Raw genomic sequence first — 22,956 nt, forward strand, 5'->3', positions numbered from 1 at the left:
GAGGGAAAGTAGCAGGTATCCCTGGTAACCTGGAGCTAGCATGTTAAAGACCAAAAGGAAGGAATAGAAGTATGCCATGTGTTTCCGCAGTTTCCATTGAAGCTTACTAAGTGGACTTTGTCTCTGGACTTTAGTTAGAGAAATTCACATAGGGCCAGGTGTGGTGGCTCACGCTTGTAGTCCTGCACTTTGGGAGCCCAAGGCGGGTAGATCATGAGGTCAAGAGATCAAGACCATCCTGGGCAACATGGTGAAGCCTTAGTTGTAGTCCCAGCTACTCGGGAGGCTGAGGCAGGAGAATTGCTTGAACCCAGGAGGTGGAGGTTGCAGTGATCTGAGATCGCACCACTGCACTCTAGCCTGGTGATAGAGCGAGATTCCATCTAAAAAAATATATATATATATATATATATATATATAAAGTAGGTAGAATGAGTCAGGACTCACAGTTGTATGGCCCACTTTGCTGTCCACATACAGAATCTTATTAGATCAGTCTAGCAGCTTGACTGACTCAGAAGGGCCAGGGGTTTTGTCTAAGGTTACTCACTCTAGCCAGGAGAGCCACAAAATCCTGACAGTGAGTTCTGGGGGCAGAGGTGGAGGTGGGAGGAGGGCTGTGTCATGTGCTCCTTCCGCCTTCCTGCACCTGGGGCAGTTCCTCTGAGTCCCTGGATGCAGCTAAGGTTTGCTAGGTCAGCACTGAGCTCGAAGGAAGCACCCATTTAAAAAACAAATGGACATTAGTCAGTCGGGAGTAGGAAAATCATCAAGGTTACTTCTCATCATAGTCAGTTTGGGCTGCTATAGAAATGCCATCAACTCGGTGGCTTAAATAACAGAAGTTTGCTTCTCATGGCTCTGAAGGGCTGGGAAGTCTCCAATAGAGATGGCGGCTGATTCAGTTCTTCGTGAGGGCTCTCTTCCTGGTTTGCAGGCAGCCGCCTTCTTGCTGGATACTCACATGGAGACAGAGAGAGAGCTCTGGTCCTTTCTTCTAATAAGGGCACTAACACCACCATGGGGGCTCCTCCCTCATGATCTCATCTAACCCTAATTACCTCTCAAAGGCCCCTCTTCCGAGTATCATCACACTGAGAATTAGGGCTTCACACGTTCAGCCCACATCACCTTCCTTTATCTGCATTACTGGTTAGGTTCAAATCGAGGAGTGAAATCAGGTTCTGGGAATATCCAAGTCCATATCTATAATACCAAACGTTAACTTTAGTATAATTTTCTGGTAATAATTTAAAGCCAATTATTATTATTTTTTTATTTTAATTTTATTTTTGAGATGGAGTCTTACTCTGTTACCCAAGCTGGAGTGCAGTGGCATGATCTTGGCTCACTGCAGCTTCCACCTCCCAGGTTCAAGCAATTCTCCTGCCTCCATCTCCCAAGTAGCTGGGATTACAGGCACCTGCCACCATGCCCAGCTAATTTATGTATTTTTAGCAGAAATAGGATTTCACCATTTTGGTCAGGCTGGTCTCGAACTCCTGACCTCAAGTGATCTGCCCACCTCAGCCTCCCAAAGTGTTGGGATTACAGGTGTGAGCGACTGCACCTGGACTTAATTTTAATATTTCAACCATATTTAGCCAATGCTTTTAGAAGTCCTTGAATGTATGATCATTTACTTTTTTAAAATTGTTTATGAGTAGGTAAAAACCCGACCTTTCCAGACCCTCCACTAGAGTGGATTTTATTTTCCCAACGATGTATGAAAAATAATGAATTGTTCTCTCTTATTCCTAACGGATAAAAATATGTTTAAGATTTTTAAACCCAAACATGAAATTACCATGTTATCCACAAATTCCACGCTTGTGCCCAAAAGGATAGAAAGCCGGGACTCAAACAGATTTATGCCCATCTGTGTTCATAACAGCATTATTCACAATAGCCAAAAGGTGGAAATAATGTGGTATATCCATTGAATGGGATATGATTCAGCCTTAAAAAGGAGGGAAATTCTGACCCACAGTATAGTGTGGTTGCATCTTGAAGATAGCATGGTGAGTGAAATAAGCCCGACACAAAAGGACAGTTACTGTGTGATTCCACTTCTGTGAGGTCCCTAGAATAGCTGAGTTTATAGAAAGTGGAAGGGTGGTCCCCAGGGGCTCAGAGGAGGAGGAGCAGGCTTGTTTAATGGGTATAGGGTTATTTAACAGGCAGAGTTTCCCTTTGGGATAATGAAAAGGTCCTCAAGACGGATGGTGGTGGTTGCCCAATAGTGAGAATGTACTCAATGCCACTGAAATGTATTCATAAAAGTTTAAATGGTCTTAAAAAAAGGGAGAGGGATTTTAAATGATAAACGTTCATCCTAGGGGCCTGTACTTTTTAGATAGCATGGGCTGCTTATATTTCGGGACAGACTAAAGAGACATGGCTGCGTTACGGTTGCTGTTGTTTTAGACACGAGTGTGTCGTATCAGATGTATTTGAACCTTTTTTTTTGTTTGAGTAAATGTGTGGGAAAAAACAGAATGTGCTTATACCATTCTTAACTTTTAAAAATGGTTAAAAACAGAACAAAATAAAGACACACAAAAATGCAATGCACAAGTCTGAGAAAAGACACCAAGAAATGACTCTCCCTTCCCCCAGCCCATGCCTGGCATAAGTTTAGTGCCCAATAAATGCCTTTTGAATGGTGAATACTTTCATTGTGCAAGGCAGACTCTATCATGAGTGATTCTCAAGCCAACCTACTTCAACTAAACGATTCAAATTCAGCAGATATTAACTCAGAATCTACCGTGTGCTAGAGAATATAGTAAATGCTAGATTGAAATTGAAGTGATTCAAAGATAGTTTAATTCCACTCTGGTCTATTGAGAGAGGCAGAGATAGAAACCGATAATGCATAGTATTAGACCGTGGAGCATGGTCTCATGCGCAGGGCCAGTGGGGAGCAAGTAATGCTTTCAGGGAATGTTGGAAAGAGATGTTGGAAAGAGATGCTTTGTGTCACAAAGAAAAATTAACACAGAGATAAAAGATCTTTCAGCCACACAGTTTTTACTTCCTGGACTGCAGGAAGGGTCCTCTCACTCGCCATCTTGCCATGAGAATACACAGAACAAAGGAAAACACATAAATGTACCCCTTACACATTTGGGGTCATTCTTACTGCTGTGTCTGATCTCCGTTGGCTGGAGCCAGACCTCACAATCTAAACTAAAACCCGACTGGCTAACAACTTAAAACTTTTCTAAACAGGTAAAAGCCTTGGGGAGCTGGGACATGCCTGTGAGCATGTCCAGCACAGATAGCTTGGTTAAAGTAAAAGGACATAGAATGTACCACGTGCCTGTAAGCATGGCGTGTCTCACAGCTGCATAGGATAGGGCTTCACAAAGTTATTAGCACACTTATGATCTATTATTTAACAAGAAAGGAAACTTTAGAAAGGAACTTTTCTATTTCCCACAGAGGAGGTGGCCGGGAGCACTCAATGAAGGTTCCAGAAGGCCCAGTAATGCTTTTAAAAGACCAAATTTTTGTCCATTGTCAACAGGCATGGGACTGGCCTTCCAGGTGGAGAGTGCAGCAGGAAGGGATGATACGCTCCGATTTGTACAGGTCACTCGGAAACAGTTCGGACCCGTGGCCGTGGTGGGCCCTACAGACTAGTGGTTCTGTCTCCAGGAAAGCTGCCCCCGCTCGGTGGATGACCGGATTCTCTGGTTGGTTTGTTTCTCTGCTAGCTGACTATAGGCCCTTCAGGAATAAACTCACCAGCAATGAATCTCTCTCTTCTGAGATGAGGGCAGTTCTAGCAGCAGAGAAGGGCGGTTTAGGGTGAAAGCATGTGGAGCAGTTGATCGATCAAGTTGGCAATAATGTTTGTTTGGACACACAGTAACAAGTCTGTGTTCCTTAGACAGTGGCTTTGGAAGCCGTTCAGGAAATATTTCCCAGGCGCAGCGGCTCATACTTGTAACCCCAGCACTTCGGGAGGCCAAGGCTGGAGGATTGCTTGAGGCCCGGAGTTCAAGATCAGCCTGGACAACAGTAAGACTCCAGCTCTACAGAAAGTTAAAAACACTATCCAGGCACGGGGGCACAGGCCTGTAGTCCCAGATACGCAGAAGTCTGAGTTGGGAGCATAGCTTGAGCTCAGGAGTTCAAGGGTGCAGTGAGCTGTGATCACTCTACTGTACTCCAGCTTGCGCTACAAAGCAAGACCCCATCTCTATTAAAAAAAAAAAAAAAAGAAATTTCCCCAAGTCTTTTGAGAATGATAGCACTAGTGGATCCTACGAAACTTCCTGGAGTCTGTTAAAAACATTCGTCTCAAGTCATTACAGCTGGAACTTGAAGCTGGGATTCTCTTCAGGGTTGTTTAGTTACTTACACAGCAGAGTCAGCTGGTTTTACGAACGTCACTCATATTTAAACTGAAAGCTTGGTTTTAGTGTCACCGGAAAGAAATCCTCAAGCCCTTCACCCTCGGCTTGAGTTTGCACTTGTGTCTGCTGGCCTGCAATGTACAAGACTGTCCTACTTTCAGAAGGAGAGGCACTTGGATAGCTGTTCCATTGGTTTCAGTAAAGGCAGTGTGTATGCGAAGCTGTGCACTGTGGACTAAGTGGTGCAAAGCATGGTCAAAGCTGTGCGCCGTGCACTAAGTGGTGCAAAGCGTGGTCGAAACTGTGCACCATGGACTAAGTGGTGAAATGCATGGTTGAAGCTGTGCACCGTGGACTAAGTGGTGCAATGCGTGGTTGAAGCTGTGCACCGTGGACTAAGTGGTGCAATGCGTGGTTGAAGCTGTGCACCGTGGACTAAGTGGTGCAATGCGTGGTCGAAACTGTGCACCATGGACTAAGCGGTGAAATGCATGGTCGAAGCTGTGCGCCGTGTACTAAGTGGTGCAATGCGTGGTCGAAGCTGTGCGCCGTGGACTAAGTGGTGAAATGCGTGGTCGAAGCTGTGCACCGTGGACTAAGTGGTGAAATGCATGGTCGAAGCTGTGCACCGTGGACTAAGTGGTGAAATGCATGGTCGAGGCTGTGCACCGTGGACTAAGTGGTGAAATGCATGGTCGAGGCTGTGCGCCGTGGACTAAGTGGTGAAATGCGTGGTCGAGGCTGTGCGCCGTGGACTAAGTGGTGAAATGCGTGGTCGAAGCTGTGCGCCGTGGACTAAGTGGTGAAATGCGTGGTCGAAGCTGTGCGCCGTGGACTAAGTGGTGAAATGCGTGGTCGAGGCTGTGCGCCGTGGACTAAGTGGTGAAATGCATGGTCGAGGCTGTGCGCCGTGGACTAAGTGGTGAAATGCATGGTCGAGGCTGTGCGCCGTGGACTAAGTGGTGCAATGCGTGGTCGAGGCTGTGCGCCGTGGACTAAGTGGTGCAATGCGTGGTCGAAGCTGTGCGCCGTGGACTAAGTGGTGCAATGCGTGGTCGAAGCTGTGCGCCGTGGACTAAGTGGTGCAATGCGTGGTCGAAGCTGTGCGCCGTGGACTAAGTGGTGCAATGCGTGGTTGAGTTGATTGATCTACAAACCCACGCACCTTGGAGATTTGGGAAATTAACACCTTAGAAAAGTGATACTCAGCGAATTTAGAAAGATTTTGCTGTTTACATTTAAACACAGTTGTACCCTCAACTTTTATCGTATGTTGATATTTCTACTGTATCAGGTGTGCAGAATACAACAGAAACACAGAAACAAAAATCCCTGCACTTCCAGAGCGTTTAGAAGCTGAGACAGCAGACCATCACGGAATCTTCCGTTGACTGATTGATAGATTGATGGATGATGGTTTTAGGGACAGGGTCTTGTTCTGTTGTCCAGGCTGGAGTGCAGTGGTGTGATTATAGTTTACTGTAGCCTCAAACTCCTGAGCTCAAGTGATCCTCCTCCTTCAGCCTCCCGAGTAGCCGAGACTATAAGACATGCCACCACTCCTGTCTAATTAAAACAATTTGTTTTTTGTAGAGATGCGGTCTTGCTGTGCTGCTCAGGCTGGTCTCAAGCTCATGGCCTCTATCAGTCCTTCTGTCTTGGCCTCCCAAATTGTTGGGATTACAGGTGTGAGCCACTGTTTCCAGCCATCACAGAATCTTTGAATAGAAAGCACCAGGAGGTTTTTTAGAAATCATGGAGTGTAACATCTTACCAGCTGTAAAGGCACAGATAAGTGTGAATGCCCAGGCTGTTCAGTGTAGGGCAAGAGTCTGAGGCCCCGTCTCTCCTGCCTCCTGGCCTTGTCCACTTGAGTGGGGGATATCTGATCATGAAAGGTCTGGGTCTCTGTCTTGTCACAATCTTTTTTTTCTATGACACTGTAGTAGCCTGTTCTCATGCTGCTAATAAAGACGTACCTGAAAGAAAAGAGGTTTAATTGACTCACAGGTCCACAGGGCTGGGGAGGCCTCAGGAAACTTACTCTCATGGTGGAAGGAAAAGCAAACATGTCCTTCCTCACATGGGTGGCAGCAAATAGAGGGGCAAAGAGGGCAAAAGCCCCTTTAAAAACCATCAGATCGTGTGAGAACAAACTCACTAACTTGAGAACAACAGAAGGTAACCACCCCCATGATCCAGTTACCTCCTATTGGGTCCTTCCCATGACATGGAGATTTCAGGAACTCCGGATCAGGATGAGATTTGGGTGGGGACACAGCCAAACCATATCAGACACCGTTTATGCCATGAATTTATAGGGAAGAAAGTATTCCTAGGGAATAAATTCATTCAATAAATGAATTCATTAGATAATAAATAACTCATTCAATAAATTTCTAGGGAATAAATTCATTATACCATGAATTTCTAGGGAATAAAGCCAGCAGCTCAGTCTCTGTGCAACTCATTCTCATAGACGTTTCTTTCTCTGGATGGAGCAGACTCCAGTTAAAATGTAAAAATCAAAGAAAAAAATGGAAACATTAACACTCAATTTTCATGTGCCCTTATAACTATTAGAAAGTACTGATTTCTTTTTGTGAATTTTTCACTTAGGCGAATCGCTAGAGCGACAGTTTCAGCGTTTCCCAAGACCAACCCCTGCAGACCCTAAACATGTAGCTCTCACCTGGAGCTTTGGCGAACCCAGCTGTCTTCTGCATGGCTTCCTTGTTTTGTGGGTCATTCCCTCCACAAGCTTCTGAACACCACCTCTGTTCTTGGAGTCCTTTAAGATGCTAGATTCACACATACACCAACTTGGCAAAAGCCTTGTCCTTTATGCGTTTGCTGCCAGCAGTGCCAGGCAGAAAGCGCCACGGCGCTGCAGGCACTTCCATTTTTCATGGTAACGTTTCTGGGGCACGCCTCGTGAGACATTCCTCATTCCCTTGATGTCTGCAGTCTCACCTTATAGATTTCCTCGTGAGTAGCCAGAGAAACTCAGGGTTTGGGAAGGGTCTGGAAGAAGGAAGCATTCTTCTCTGTCTGGCTTTTGTGTTGGTTATTTTAGGGAACTCCTAGGAGAGGGAGGTCTCAGCTAAAAGCCGATGGTTCTCGAGTGCAGCCCTCCCACGACTCAGCCCCAGGCACCTAAAAAAGCCAACCTGGAAAGCTGTACAGGCAGTGAGTACTGTCCTCGGTCTAAAGCATCTTTCCGCTTCTGTCTCCTGGTCCTCTCTGTGGCTTCTGTCCCTGCCTTTGCCTCTCCTGGCCTGTGCTCTCTAGTTCTCTGCTCAGTGACAGGTGCAGTCTGCTTCTTTGACCCTGTCCTCTCTCCCTGTCTCCCTTTTCTGGAGTAAGGACCTCCCAACTTCAGCTTCTGGCTGGGGAGGTGGGATTCAGAGCAGCAGATGCCTGTGATGTTGCATTTAGTGATGCCTCAAATCCATGTCATTTTCTCTTGCTGGTATAATAAGAACTTCCCAGGGCCGGGCACGGCGCTCACACCTGTAATCCCAGCACTTTGGGAGGCTGAGGTAGGCAGATCACCTGAGCTCAGGAGTTTGAGACCAGCCTGGCCAACATGGCGAAACCCCGTCTCTACTAAAAATACAAGATTAGTTGGGCGTTGTGGCACATGCCTGTAATCCCAGCTACTCTAAAGGCTGAGGCAGGACAATCGCTTGAACCTGGAAGGTAGAGGTTGCAGTCAGCTGAGATGGCGCCATTGCACTGCAGCCTGGGCAACAAGAGCAGAACTCCATCTCAAAAAAACAAAAATTCCCAACTAGGTCAGACTTCACCTCCCACTGCAGGCTCCTTCAACACGTGGATTAAACTGCAGACTCCCAGTATGGCGAGGTGTCCTAGGACATAAATTTATCCCTTGGACAAAGACCATGAGCATAGCTTATGAAATAGTAATAATAACCTGTCTTGAGTCTTTTCCATGTGACAGTCACTAGTACCTGTCCTGTGTCGGTAAAGCTGAAAACGAGTCACGTCCTTATTTCCTCCTCCCCGCAGTGAGCGCAGCTTGCGCTGGGACGTCCTTCGGGTCAGATAATCCGCTCCTAGGGATACTTTGATTTTTGCAGTGAGACTGGCCCTTTCCAGCATGATGCAGGAGGAAAAAGATTCTGCAGCTGTGAACTTTCCCACGCATGCCCGTGCCCGTGAATGACAGGACGTGAGTTTCTCCCCGCGTCTTTGCTCTATCTCTGCGGGCAGGTTTTTCCCACCGATTTCCTGGTCGAATCAACACAGTGGGGCCTCCGTGCTGAATGTTGTCAGTAGAACTTCTTGCTGAGAGACCCTCACATTGCGTTGGTTTCTTCTGCAGTTGATTCGGAGGGCGGATGGGCTCGATGAGTGGCTCCAAACACTGAGTATTTTGACTTTGCGTATTTTATATGTTCTCTTTCAGCCTTATAAGCCAAGTCAATTCTTCCTTTAGCACTTGGTGGTGATACCCAACCTTAATGCGCCTTTACGTAAGTGAGTCGCATCGTGTGCCTAACAGCCGTTCACGGTTGGGATGATCACTCTGCCAAGAAGTAGGTGCTTTTTCTGAAGGTTTGCCGCTTTTAAGAAATGGGACTGGCATGTGAAATCAGGTTCTTTTTCTTTCTTCTTTTTTGGTGGAGAATGGGGTCTTGCTGTATTGCCCAGGCAGGTCTCAAACTCCTTTCCTGGGTTCAAGCTATCCTCCCGTCTCTGCCTCCCCAAGAGCTGGGATTCTAGGTGTGAGCCACGGTGCCTGGCCCAGAATGTGAAATCAGGGTCTTGGGGCTGCAGGGCTGGTTCTTGATCAGTTCTTTGCTACCTTGGTGCTTGGGGTATTCGCTTTGCAGAGGGAACAAGTACAGGCTTATAAGGATGGGGCGCCGGGTGGGCGAGAATCAAAGGGACAGTGATTGCAGCTTGGCCTTCCAGGGTGATGTGACCAAGGGGTGATGGGGCAGAGATTTGATTGACAGGCCCAATAAGAACATAAGGCAGCCTAGGGAGAGAAGTCATGGAGTCCCAGGTTAAGGGGGCGGGCGGGGGTGGGGAATGCAGGAGAGTTTCCCGCACGGTGAATCGGAGTGGATTTCTGAGCCTGTTGCAGTCGAATCAGCGAGGGCTGCTCTGGCTTCCGTCTCTGCTTCCCAGCAGTGCGTGGGACTCTTCCTGGTGTGGCTGTGAGGGTTTCATCTGCAAGCCCGTCTGTGCTAGCGTTAAATGCTTTCTATACCGTGGAGCTACGTCTTTAGGAGTGTGGATTTCCCTGTAGCAAATTCTTTGTAAAATGCACCCGGGACAATAGGAATGCAGTATTTAAAGGAATTCTGTAAGGCGTGGACATACTCTAATTGATCGGCTTGAACTTTTTGAAAAATTATGTGTTTTTCCTATTTACTTTATTTATTTTTTAGAGACGGAGTTTCGCTCTTGTTATCCAGGCTGGAGTGCAATGGCGCGATCTCGGCTCACCACAACCTCCGCCTCCTGGGTGCAGGCAATTCTCCTGCCTCAGCCTCCTGAGTAGCTGGGACTACAGGCACGTGCCACCATGCCCAGCGAAGTTTTTGTATTTTTAGTAGAGATGGGGTTTCACCATGTTGGCCAGGATGGTCTCGATCTCTTGACCTCATGATCCACCCGCCTCGGCCTCCCAAAGTGCTGGGATTACAGGTGTGAGCAACCGTGCCCGGCCTTTCTATTTATTTATTTTTGAGACAGAATCTCACTCTGTCACCCAGGCAAGAGTGCGATCATATCTCACTGTGGCCTCCAACTCTGAGGCTCAGGTGATCCTTCCCACTCAGCCTCCTGAGTAGCTGGGACTACAGGAGCATGCTATTATGCCTGGCTAATTTTTGTTTTTTATTTTTGCAGAGACAGGGTTTTGCTATATCGCTCAGGCTGGTCCCAAACCACTGAACTTCCTGAAGTGATTCTCCCACCCTGGCCTCCCAAAGTGCTGGGATTACAGGCATGAGTGACTGCACCAGGCCTGTTTTATAAGCTTTTATCTGTTGTTTTCCTTTAAAGCAAGTTTTAACCAGCATGTTGGGAAATTACAGCAATAGCAACCAGAAGCGTTTGCTATGATTACTTCTCTTCCATTGCTTCCCACTCATACTTCAGTACTTAGGGGTTATCTACTGAGATCCAGGATCTGGAAAATCTCCTACAAAATTAAATTAGAGATGGCCCCTGTTCTCCAGAAGTTGGGAAGATAAGACAAGTGGGCTTCATGGCCGGGTGCTGTGGCTCACGCCTGTAATCCCAGTACTTTGGGAGGCTGAGGTGGGCAGATCACTTGAGGTCAGGAGTTCGAGACCAGCCTGGCTAACATAGTAAAACCCCGTCTCTACTAAAAGTACAAAAATTAGCTGAGAGTGGTGGCACACACCTGTAATCCCCGCTACTCGAGAAGCTAAGGCAGGAGAATCACTTAAATCCTGGATACAGAGATTGCAGTGAGCCAAGATCAGGCCCCTGCACTCCAGCCTGGGTGACAGAGCAAGACTCCGTCTCATAAAACAAAACAAAACAGTGGACTTCAAATAACGAAGCCAACCACATTCAGAAGATGTCAGAGGCCACGCTGACTATTGACCACGTATGTGCTAGACCGTGGGAGGTGCTTTGCTGCCTGGAGGAATCTAGGCGGAGTTGAATCTTGGCTGGGCTCCTGAGGAAGTTCAGCTTCTCTTGTTGACATCCAAAGCAGAGATGGCAGCTTTTCTCTGTGCTCTCTAAGGTTCTAATCCTGCTTTACCTTGTAACTCCCTGCAAACTGCCTCTTTATCTTTGTGGTAAAAGATTGAAGCCGTCCACAGCAAACTCGTCTCAACGTCACTTTTTCCTTGTAAATATCCCTGTCTCTTTCTATGGTTACGTTCCCTCTTTCTATCTCTTTCTAATTTAATTTTTGTTTTTATTGATTGAGACAAGGTCTCACTCTGTCACCCAAGCTGGAGTGTAGTGATGTGACCTTGGCTCACTGCACCCTCTGCCTCCCAGGCTCAAGCGATTCTCCTGTCTTGGCCTCCTGAGTAGCTGGGATTACAGGTGTGCGCCAGCGCGCCCGGCTGATTTTTGTATTTTTAGTAGAAATGTGGGTTTGCCATGTTGGCCAGGCTGTTCTTGAACTCCTGACCTCTGGTGATCCGCCTACCTTGGCCTCCAAAGTGTTGAAATTACAGGTGTGAGCTACTGCGCCTGGCCTAATTCAGTTTTTAAAAGAAAGGACCTTGCTCCGTTGCCCAGTGGTGAAATCATAGATCACTGCAGCCTGCAGCTCGTGGGCTAAAACGATCCTCCTGCCTCAGCCTCCCGAGCAGCTGACACTGTAATTGCTCACCACCACTCCTGGCTAATGTTTCTATTTTTCATAGAAATGGGGTCTCACTATGTTGCCCCTGCTGGTCTCAAACTCCTGGCTTGAAACGATCCTCCTGCCTTGGCCTGCTGAGCTGTTCGGATTCCAGGCATGAGTCACTGCCCCCAGGCTCTTTCTATCTCTGGGAAGGAAATATCTGCTTTTTCTTCTCCCCTCAGCCCCTTAACTCTCCACCCCACTGGGGGTCACAGGCAACATCTTGAGATCCTCTTCTCCTCAGGCTCTTATTCTGTTCTTGAGCTTGCTTTTTCTCCTTCTTCCAACCCTGCAATGGGTCTGTAACTCTAACGATCTCCTGTCTGCTTTTCCCCACAGTGCCTTCTTTTTTTTCACTTTATACAGAGTGATCTTTACTGTATCAAGAAGTCAAACAGGGCCGGGCGCGGTGGCTCATGCCTGTAATCCCAGCACTTTGGGAGGCTGAGGGGGGTAGATCACCAGGTCAAGAGATCGAGACCATCCTGGTCAACATGGTGAAACCCTGTCTCTATTAAAAATACAAAAAATTAGCTGGGCGTGGTGGCGCGTGCCTGTAATCCCAGCTACTCTGGAGGCTGAGGCAGGAGAATAGCTTGAACTCAGGAGACGGAGGCTGCAGTGAGTGGAGATTGGCCACTGCACTCCAGCCTGGGTGACAGAGAAAGACTGTCTCCAAAAAAAAAAAAAAAAGTCAAACAAAGTAATTAAGTGGTGAAGAAAAATAGTCCTTTATGACCAAAATAAATGAACACAACTTTTCTTCGACAGATCAGAGAAGAACTTAATAAAGCCAAAGCTTTTAAACAGGTGCAATAAAATTATATGGATATATGCATAAAAATTATGTGCATGATGTATAATTTATGCATAGAAATATACAGATATATACATAAATTATGTTATATTTTATATACACAAATTACATTTTATATACATAATTTATATTATTTTACATTATTATACACTGCACAAAATGTGCAATAAAATTATATGCATATATGGTATTGAAAACCGTGTTTCAGTGTTACAGAAACATGCTAAACATGTTACATGCTAAACATGCTAATTTATACTAAATTAAAATTATAGCAAATTATGAAGAAGAAAGCATCACTATAATCACTATACCCAATATGAATAGTGTTAAAGTCTGTTATTTCCTTCAGTCTTTTAAAGAAATTTGGCTTTTTATGTTGTATTAAAAAAATTTCAATGTATTGCATGTTTCCTAAAACATTAACTATTCTTTAAAACATATCTTTTGAGCTGGGTATGGTGGCTCAGGCCTGTAGTCCCAGCACTTTGGGAGGCCGAGGCAGGAGGGTCATCACGCAAGGTCAGGAGTTCAAGACCAGCCTGGCCAACGTGGCAAAACACTGTCTCTACTAAAAATACAATAATTAGCCGGGCATGGTGGCATGTGCCTGTAGTCCCAGCTGCTTGGGAGGCTGAGGCAGGAGAATCTCTTGTACCTGGGAAGCGGAGGTTGCAGTGAGCCAAGATCACACCGCTGCACTCCAGCCTGGTCGACAGAGTGAGACTCCATCTCAAAAAATAAACAATAAAAAATGTGTATGTTTTGAAAGCTTTCTGCAAGTCCGTTGTATGAAGTTACCGTAACTTATTGAACCCGCTCCTGCTTTTTGGACGTTTCTTTCTGTCCCGTGCATGGCTGTTGTAAATAGCACGGTCATGTACAATGCAGTTGTTCGGCTGGTCGCCTTCTTCCTGGACCTGGGTTACATTTGGCTTTCATGTCTGCTCTCAGGGTTCTACAGTGGCACCTTTAGCCCTGACTGCAAGCCTAAGCTCTTGGCCTCAAATCTAAACCCCTTGCCGGAGCTGACGTGTGCTCCCACCTCCTCTCTGCTCCCCCTACTCAGGCAGTTTCTTCTGACCCCTGTGTGTGGTGTCACTGTGATTCCCACATGCCGGCCTTTTGTCTTCTCTGGCCCTTCTCTTTGGCCCCACACTGCAGGGGATCTCCAGGTCGCATGTGTTGCGTGCATCCAATATCCCAACACATCTCCGCACACCTGTCGGCTCCTTATCAACGAAGACAACAGCGTCCTTTTTTTTTTTTGAGGCAGAGTCTCACTCTGTTGCCCAGGCTGGAGTGCAGTGGTGTGATCTCGGCTCACGGCAACCTCTGCCTCCCGGGTTCAAGTGATTCTCCTGCCTCAGCCTCCTGAGTAGCTGGGATTACAGGTGGGCGCCACCACGCCCAGCTAATTTTTGTATTTTTAGTAGGGATGGGGTTTCACCATGTTGGTCAGGATGGTCTTGAACTCCTGACCTGGTGATCCACCTGCCTCGGCCTTCCAAATTGCTGGGATTACAGGCACGAGCTGCCGTGCCCAGCTGTCAACAGCATCTTTTCTGACCCTTGCTGCCTCCGTCCTGCCCCCCACTGCCTCTTACACGCTGCTAAACAATTTACCTTTACAAAAATAGAGCTCTAGCTGATCACTCTTTTCCTTAAATTGAGTCTTACCCTGACAGCAGTAGTGGTTCACAGCAGTCCCTCCTCACCAGCAGGGGAGGGGTTCCAGGACCTCCAGCTGCCGCCTGAAATCTCGGCTAGCACTGAACTCTATGTATAGTAAGTCTTTTCCTGTACGTACCTACCTATAAGAAGGTTTCATTTACAAGTTAGGCACAGTAAGAGACTAACAACAATAACTAATAATAAAATCTCATTCTGTTGCAAAGATGTATGCACGTGTATGTCCACTGCAGTGCTATTCACAATAGCAAAGACATGGAATCACCCCAAAGGCCCATCAGTGACAGACTAAAGAAAATGTGGCACATATAGGAATACTATGCAGCCGTAAAAAAGAACGAGATCATGTCCTTTGCAGAGACATGGATGGAGCCAGAAGCCTTTATCCTCAGCATATTAACGCAGGGACAGAAAACCAAACACCGCATGTTCTCACTTACAAGTGGGAGCAGAACAGTGAGAACACATGGACACGGGGAAGGAAACATCACACACGGGACTGTTGGAGAGGGGCGTTGGGGGAGGGAGAGCGTTAGGAAAATTAGCTAATGCATGCTGGGCTTAATACCTAAGTGATGGGTTGACGGGCGCGGCAAACCAGCATGGCACACGTTTACCAATGTAACAAACCTGCACGTCCTGCACCTGTAAATCAAAATGCAAACAAAAATTTCTAAAAAATATAGTATGTACTGCAACAGTGGGTCCGACAGTGTGGCTAGGCTACACAAAGGGAGATTCATGGCCCCAGGTGGGGCAGTTGGGACAGTGTAAGATTTCATCTCTCTCCTTGGAATGGCATGCAGATGAATACTGATGAATGCTTTATTTCTGGAATTTTCCGTCTGATATTTTTGGAATGTAGTTGAACTCAGGTAACTGAAACTGCAGACAGTGACGCTGGGTGATGGGAAATGACTGTGCCTGTATTAGTTTTCTGTGGTCGCTGTAGCCAATTATCACTCAACAGCTTAATATAACACAAGTTTATTATCTTTCAGTTCGGAGGTTTGAAATGCGTCTCACTGGGATAAAATCAGGACATTGTCAGGGCTACATTCCTTTGGAGATGCTGGGGGAGAATCTGTTTCCTTGCTTGGCCCAGCTTCTGTAGAGGCTGCCTGCATTCCTTAGCTCATAGCCCATCTTCCATCTTCAAAGGCAACAGTGCAGCATCTTCACATCTCCTGACTCTCCAACCTTTCATCTTTTTTTGGTCTCAAGACTGGGTCTTCCTCTTTTTCCCAGGCTGGGGTGCAGTGTTGTGATCACAGCTCACTGCAGCCTTGACCAACCTGGGCTCATGTGATCCTCCCACTTCAGCCTCCCAAGTAGGTGGAACTACAGGTGTGTCTACCACTCCCAATTAATTATTATTATTATTGTTTTTAGTGTGTATTGTAGAGACAGGGTTTTGCCATGTTACCCAGGCTGATCTTTTGTTTGAATATTTTTAAATTTTACTTTAAGTTCTGGGGTACATGTGCAGAACGTACAGGTTGGTAACATAGGTACACACGTGCCATGGTGGATTACTGCACCCGTCAACCCGTCATCTAGGTTTTAAGCCCCACATGCATTAGGTATTTGTCCTAATGCTCTCCCTCCACTCCCCCCCACCCCCCAACAGGCCCCAGTGCATGATAATCCCCTCCCTGTGTCCATGTGTTCTCATTGTTCAACTCCCGCTTATGAGTGAGAACATGTGGTGGTTGGTTTTCTGTTCCTGTGTCAGTTTGTTGAGAATGATGGCTTCCAGCTTCATCCATGTCCCTGCAAAAGACATGAACTCATTCTTTTTTAATGACTGCATAGTATTCCATGGTGTACACGTGCCACACTTTCTTTATCCAGTCTATCATTGATGGGCATTTGGGTTGGTTCCCAGTCTTTGCCATTGTGAGCAGTGCTGCATCAAACATACGTGTGCATGTGTCTTTATAATAGAACAATTTATAATCCTTTGTGTATATACCCAGTAATGGGATTGCTGGCTCAAATTGTAAGCAATCCTCTTGCCTCAGCCTCCCAAAGTGCTGGGATTGCAGGCATGAGCCACTGTGCTCTGCCAAGTATTTTAAAAAATAACTTTATTGAAGTGTAGTTTAACAAACTACCTGCATTAAGTGTCCAGTTCAATGATTGCTCATAAACTTATGGAGCTGTGCAGGCCTCACTGTCACTCAGTTTTAGAACACATTTTATCACCCAGGAGAGACTCCATGAGGAGCTCTTAGCCCAGTGGGGAAGGCAGACATTTAAACTAGTGGTTACACGATATGCTGAGCTCGCGAGTGGAGTTACATGCATGCATTCTAGGTGCACAGAGGGCAGAATGCTGGGTGAAGGGAAGATTAAGGTAAGGCTTCTAGTCCCTGGAAATACGACTTTCTCTCTTTGACCAAACTAATTAGGTGAGAGAAACAGACATTGGGATCCCCAACACCTCACTGACAAGTGCAGTCCTCATTAAGCAGCTGTGTGGATGGAAGCTCCCAGGGCAAAAAATGTGTGTGCCTTGGTCGGCACAGACAGCAGGGCTCGGTTCTGTTTTGCTTCGCCATGAACCTGAAGTCCGACACCGGAGGAGCTTAGCAGAAATGAGAGTAGGGATCGTGGAGGTGGCAGTCGTTCGGGAGAGGGCCCGGGTCCTGGGACGGAGTGCCTGCTCTCTGGAGGGAGACCTTCGGGTTGGTGCCTGCAGTGTGGCCTGGGAAAGCTCTCCTGGGTTTCTGGTGCCTGTACTTCTCATCTTCATAACGATTCAGAGACGTTTGCCCTCTGCTTTTCACTTCTTATTTTAGATTCAGAGGGCACTTGTGCAGATGTGTTGCAAAGGTGTATTTCATGATACCGAAGCTTGGGATATGATTGCACCTGCCACTCAGGTAGTGAGTGAGGTACCCAACAGGTCGTTTTTCAACCCTTGCTCCTCCATCCCTCTTCCTCCAATGTCTATTGTTCCCCTTTTTAAAAAAAATTTTTTTTTGAGACAGTCTTGCTCTGTCACCCAGTCTGGATTGCAGTGGTGCGACCTCAGCTCACTGCAGCCTCCATCTTTCTCCAGGTTCAAGGTGCAAGTGATTCTCTTGCCTCACCTTCTGAGTAGCTGAAACTACAAACATGAACCACCATGCCCAGCTAATTTTTGTATTTTTAGTAGAGATGGGGTTTCACCATGTTGACCAGGATGGTCTCGATCTCTTGACCTCGTGATCCACCTGCCTCAGCCTCCCAAAGTGCTGGGATTACAGGCTTCAGCCACCGAGCCCAACTCCGCGCCCCCCCACCCCCGGCTTTTTTTTTTTTTAGTAGAGACAGGCTTTACTGTGTCGGCCAGGCTGGTCTCAAACTCCTGACCTCAAGTGATCTGCCCGCCTCGAACTCCCAAAGTGCTGGGATTACAGGCGGAGCCACCCCAGCCGGCCTTATTGTTTCCGTTCCATGTCCATGTGAACCCGATGCTCTCATGCGGAAATGAGAACGTGCCGTATTGGATTTTATGCCTGCATGAGTTTTCGCAGGCTAATGTCAGCCCGCTTTCTTATCTCTGCAGAGTAGGAAGATGTGTTTGGGAATCACAGTCTTCATCCTATTCATGTACGCCTTGACAGCACTGGGGTGGGGAAGGCCAGCCTCAGTGTGATGTCTTAGAGGGGCCCTAACAGTGCAGGGTGTGGAAGCTGATTCATCTCATGAACTTACTGCATTTCTTGACCTTGGAGTTTTATCAGTGAGGAAACTGAGGCCCAAGGAGAGGAAGGGAAAGGGCTCCCATGGGCTAGACTCTGTTCCAGGTGCATTGGGTCATTATGTCACCCCTGCCAGGTAGGCGGCATTAGAATCATTTTGCAGTTGGGGAAATCGTGGTTCAGAGAAGCATCTCAGTGGCATGAACAGTTTTCCACTTCTGTTTCTTTCTTTTTAAAAATTTTTATTATTTTGAGATGGAGTTTCACTCGTCACCCAGTTGGAGTGCAGTGGCACAATCTCAGCTCACTGCAACCTCCACCTCCCGGGTTCAAGCGATTCTCCTGCTTCAGCCTTCTTAGTAGCTGGGATTAAAAGTGTACACCACCACACCCAGCTAATTTTTTGTATTTTTAGTAGAGATGGATTTCATTATGTTGGCCAGGCTGGTCTCAAATTCTTGATCTCTGGTGATCCGCCCGCCTTGGCCTCCCAAAGTGCTGTGATTACAGGCGTGAGCCACGGCTGTTTCTTTCCCTGCAGCCTTCTGCCTTGCAGAAGGTGCGCACAGTTGCAGGTGTGAGCCTCAGACATTGTGGGTGCTTCGTAGGAGCTCAGAAACAGCCGAGTTTGACTTTCCTGCAAAGAGCACATGGAAGTGAGGAACACACAAGATGGTGTGACATTTTATGCCCTTTCAGTGTAAATTCTACAAAATCATCAAGGTAGTGCCGAGGGCTTTGCTTTAAAATAGAATACACGTGGAACGATCAGTCTTCAGAGAACGGGCCGTGTGTGATCTTCCTGTCGAGCTGCTTGTCTTTGGCACAGAAAACTGAAAATGACCTCTTTTCCCGATTGGCTGCTCCTTTTGAAGCTTGACCAACGCGGTGGAAAGCCCTGCTCTCTTCTTTGTAGATGGCCCTTTCTGGGGTGTCGTTGCCCTACCCCCATCCCACGGACTGGTAATTGGCACTTAAGGATTAAATCAGTTGGAAAAAGAACCGAAGCAGAATTGGGGACACACACAGGAAGGCATCCTGCCAAGGCTCGTCCTGCTGGCTCAGATAGGACCCTGGTGCTCAGTGAAGGAAGCTTCCCTGAGAAGGAGACGTGAAACCTGAGCCTGCCCCCTTTTGGTAAAATAATTTCCTGGAGGCCTGTGAGGTGCCACATCGAGCCTGTAAGAGACCAAGTACAGGGAAAATGCCGAGAATATCCTGATCTTTTTTTTTTTTTTTTGACAGGGTCTTGCTGTGTTGCCCAGGCTGGAGTGCAGTGGCATGATCTCAGCTCACTGCAACCTCCACCTCCCGGGTTCAAGTGATTCTCCTGCCACAGCCTCTGGAGTAGCTGGGATTCCAGGCACCCACCACCACACTCGGCTAATTTTTGTATTTACAAATACAAACTCCTGACCTCAAGTGGTCTCCCACCTCCACCTCCTAAAGTGCTGGGATTACAGGCGTGAGCCACCACGCCCGGCCAGGAGCCTTGGTCTTTGATTGTTTCTCCATTAGCTCTTTGTGAGAAGTACAGAGATGCTGTCTCAGGAGCGGTCGCGAGGTTCCGTTTTAATCTGAACAAACTTGCATTGATCGAGGACCAGCATGTGCCTGGACGTCCTCAACTGTGCTTTCAGGCAGGCGGCATGGGATGGGATTGAGAAGGCACGGGGGGGCCGGGCACAGTGGCCCACGTCTGTAATCCCGGCACTTTGGGAAGCCGAGATGGGCAGATGACTTGAGGTCAGGAGTTTAAGACCAGCCTGGCCAACATGGTAAAACCCCATCTCTACTAAAAATAAAAAAAACTAGCCAGGCATGGTGGTGTGTGTGCTTGTAGTACCAGCTACTTGGGAGCTGAGCAGGAGAATCGCTTGGATCCAGGAGGCAGAGGTTGCAGTGAGCTGAGATTGTGCCACTGCCCTCCAGCCTGGGCTACAGAGCGAGATTCCATCTCAAAAAAAAAAAGGCACAGGAATGAGAAGTGCACTCGGACAGCTCCTGCCCTCTGAGGGCTTTCTCTTTAGTAGAAGAGATTCCTGAACACTGAGAAGGTGAAGGCATGAGTCTTTCTGTCAGAAGAGGCTCAGAGAGTGCTTGGCCCATTGTGTTTCTGTCTGTGTGGTGGAAAGATTGCCTCAAGCCAGGACTTTGAAATTAACATGGGTAACAGCAAAGCCTCATCTCCACAAAAAATTTTTTAAAATTAGCTGGGCATAGTGGCGTGCACCTGTAGTCCAGCTACAGAGGAGGCTGAGGCTGCGCTGAGCTATGATTGATCGTTCCACTGCACTCCAGCCTGGGCAACAAAGCCAGACCGGGTCTCGACAAAGCAAAGAAATAGAACCGCATGTGACGGAAGCATGAAGTCACTATTTTATTTCCTTACTGGATAATAATCTCTCCAGCAGAACTATTCTTTTCTTTTAGCACTTAGACAACAAGGCCTTTATTCCCCAAGTGTTTCGTGTTTTGCTGAAGCTGTCACGATCTGCATTGCTGAACTCACTCCTGGGTTATGATAGTTAAATCCCTCTTCGGCGGCGGGTGGCAACTACTTCTCTTCCCCTTTTCTCCCTTCCCCACTTGCATTTGTATTTTCTGTGCTCCTTTTCTGTGGGTCGAGTTGGCGGGAGGAGATCTAGGCTTTGGGAAGAAGGTAAAGGGAGAGATCTTAAGTAATCAAGATGTGGTGGCCGACGGAGAGCCTGCTTCCTCGCCTTCCTTCCTGTCTTCACTTCTCCTTGGACGTTCTGCTCCAGGTTGCGTAGTTTCTGTTGCATTCAGAAAATAACCTCCTTGTCCTGGGCGGACTCGCCGCAGGACTGAGCAGGAGACGCAAGAAGATGATTTGGGCCAGACCGTGCTTAGTGGGGCAGGTCCGGGTTCATGGCAGGTCTAAGTGGAGGAGAACCACTCTGAAAGCACCAGCACCTGGAGAAATGCCTTCCCTTCCATGTACCTCCTCTTTCTCCTGTTGCCAGCCACGCAGCTTTTTTTTCTGAGATGGGGTTTCGCTCTGTCTCTGAGTGCAGTGGCGTGATTCCAGCTCACTGCAACTTCCATCTCCTGGGTTCAAGCGATTCTCCTGCCTCAGCCTCCTGAGTAGCTGGGATCACAGACACCACCATGCCAGGCTAATTTTTTTGTATTTTTAATACTGACAGGGTTTCACCACAGTTTGGCCAGGCTGGTCTCAAACTCCTGACCTCAGGTGATCTGCCCTCCTCACCTTCCAAAGTGCTGGGATTGTAGGCGTGAGCCACCACGCCTGGCCTCAGCCACTCAGCTTTATTTCCAGTTGTTCCTGGTCCTAGGCATTGCAGTAGTGAACTATGGAAAAACAAATCTTTGCTGGTCTTTGTTCTTGTTTTTTAAAGCTGAGACTTAATACAATAAAATTAGCCAGGCGTGGTGGCGGGTGCCTGTAACCCCAGCTTCCCTGAGGCAGGAGAATCGCTTGAACTGGGGAGGTGGAGGTTGCAGTGAGCCGAGATCGCGCCACTGCACTCCAGCCTGGGCAATACAGAGAGACTCCATCTCAAAAAAATAAAAAGCTGAGATCTGTGCAAGCAAAAACACCGGGCAATGCATCTCCACATCTTCAGGGCTCTTATTACAGATTGCTCAATTCCTTCCCTGATAGGTCAGTTCTATTTCTACTCCTACTAACCGTGTATGAAAAATACTCCCCTCTCACCACCCTCTCGCCAACATTGTGCTTGTAGTTTTAGAAATTGTTGCCAAGTTAGTAGCTTCAAATAAGGCTGGAGTTTTGTTTCACTTTACTACTGAGGTTGAATTTTTCTTTATGAGGAGGCTAACAAATGCATTTGTCTGCCCCCTTTCTTATCTATACAGTTCTGGTTTAGAAGGCAGTTCTTGTTCCCCCCAGGATTTTCTCTCTCAAACTGACCCTATAGACAATTCAGCCATTGAAATGTCTCCCATTCACACAGGAAAGTCTGTTATATGCAGTGTCCTATTCTCCTGCCTCTGTGTGTGCATGTGTGTACATGCAGTTGTGTGTATGTGTGCTTGTGTATGTGTGTGCGTGTGCATGTGTATGTGCTTGTATATGTGTATGTGCTTGTATATGTGTGCATGCACAAGTGTGTATGTGCATGTATGTGTATATGTGCATGGGTATGTGTGTGCATGTGTGTGTGTCAGCACGCACGTGTATCTTAATGGATTTTAATGAAAAATTGTATCAGGGTACTACATGTTACATGTTGTGAGTCTGATTGACTCAGAAGTTCAGTTGAGTCTTGAATGAAGAGCATTTCACCAGGTGTGGTTGCTCATGCCTGTAATCCCAGCACTTTGGGAGGCTGAGGCAGGAGGATCTCTTGAGGCCAAGAGTTTGAGATCAGCCTGGGCAACATAGCAAGACACCCATCTCTACAAAAAATAAGAACAGAAATTAGCCAGGTGTGGTGGAATGCACCTGTAGTCCTTGCTGCTCAGGAGGCCGAAGTTGGAGGATCACTTTAGCCCATGATTTCCAGGTTACAGTGAGTTATGATCACGCCACTGCACTCCAGCCTTGGCAGACAGAGCAAGACCCTGTCTTTTAAGAAAATGAAGAAAAAAATAGTCTATTGGGGGGAAAAGGGGAGGGCCAGTGGGAGGGGGAGGTGGGGAGGGATAGCCTGGGGAGAAATGCCAAATTTGGGTGAAGGGGAGAAGAAAAGCAAAGCACACTGCCATGTGTGTACCTACGCAACTGTCTTGCATGCTCTGCTCATGTACCCCAAAACCTATAATCCAATAAAAAATTAAAAAAAAAAATAAATAAAAAAAAATGAAGGGCATTTGACTCCATTACAGCTGGCTGTCACCGGGGAGGAATTTTCCTCTTCTGTGCTCATGGTTAGATCTTAGGGTGACTAGAGGTCATTGAGAAATAGAATCGCTGAGTGCTTATTTAATTAATACATATTCCAAAAAAATGTGTGTCAGGAGTTGTCAGAGTCAGGAGTAGGGTAATCCGGAGAGGGCGCAGTT

The 22,956-nt window shown here is 47.2% G+C and overlaps 1 protein-coding gene across 8 annotated transcripts in view; it reads left to right on the top strand.

The window, feature by feature from the left end:
- CALN1 (calneuron 1) overlaps positions 1-22,956 on the top strand; it is a 649,447-nt gene that overhangs the window by 178,328 nt on the left and 448,163 nt on the right. The gene's annotated exons all lie outside the window — the stretch shown is intronic.

The sequence above is a fragment of the Callithrix jacchus genome, chromosome 2 (assembly GCF_049354715.1).
Source record: "Callithrix jacchus isolate 240 chromosome 2, calJac240_pri, whole genome shotgun sequence".
NCBI classification, from domain to species: domain Eukaryota; kingdom Metazoa; phylum Chordata; class Mammalia; order Primates; family Cebidae; genus Callithrix; species Callithrix jacchus.